A 903-nucleotide genomic window follows, 5' to 3' on the forward strand; every position below is an offset into this window, starting at 1 on the left:
TTGGGCAAGGTGATCTACCCCACCACACACAAAACATCGTCCAAAAGACTCTGCATGATTAGCCACGTGTGTTGGCTTTAAGTCTTTATTCTTCAACACCTCTAGCTCCCTAGTGAGCATGTCAATCTTAGCCTTTAGGTTATCTTCTTCCCTAAGATGGTAAATTCCACCACCATTTAGGTTTCCTGCAGGTCGTGACCTATTTGTGCTCTCAGTAGCACTAGGTCCAGTCCAAGTGTGAGCTTTCTCAGCAAGCTCATTGAGGTATTCTATGGCCTCATCAGGATCTTTCTATAAGAACTCACCATTACACAACATCTCCACAAATTGACGCTCTCTAGGTGTAAGTCCCTCTTAAAAATAGCTCACTAAGCGCCAATTCTCATACCCATGGTGAGGACACATACTCAATAGCTCCTTAAATCTCTCCCAAGACTGATACAAAGTCTCACTATCCTTTTGTAAAAAGGTGGAGATTTACCTTTTTAAAGCTTTGGTCTTATGTTGGGGAAAGTATTTATTAAAGAAGACCTGAGCCATCTCATTCCATGACCCAATAGATCGTGGTCTCGAAGAGTATAGCAAATTCTTAGCTCTATCCTTCAAAGAGAAGGGAAAGAACCTAAGTCTCACAATGTCATCAGTTCCGTTTTGACTATGAAAAGTCGCAACTACTTCCTCAAACTCTCTAATGTGCACATATTTTACCTGCCTGAGGGTCTCCAAGATTTCATTACTAGGATCCAAAGTTCGCATACCAGATTTTAAAGCTTGAGGAAATGGTACCTTAACTGGACTCTTGATTACCTTGGCATGCTTGGGGAACTTGGTGCTATCATTGCTTTGTTCCTCTTCAACATCCTCTTGCTTATCAGTTGTTGGGATGTGTATGGACATACCACT

The 903-nt window shown here is 41.7% G+C and overlaps 1 non-coding gene across 1 annotated transcript; it reads left to right on the plus strand.

The window, feature by feature from the left end:
- Window positions 1–385: 385 nt before the first annotated feature.
- On the plus strand, window positions 386–493 carry LOC122283534. Its single transcript, XR_006230935.1, has one exon. It is a non-coding gene; the product is annotated as a small nucleolar RNA R71 (small nucleolar RNA).
- Window positions 494–903: the final 410 nt, after the last annotated feature.

This window comes from Carya illinoinensis, chromosome 11, assembly GCF_018687715.1.
Source record: "Carya illinoinensis cultivar Pawnee chromosome 11, C.illinoinensisPawnee_v1, whole genome shotgun sequence".
NCBI lineage: Eukaryota > Viridiplantae > Streptophyta > Magnoliopsida > Fagales > Juglandaceae > Carya > Carya illinoinensis.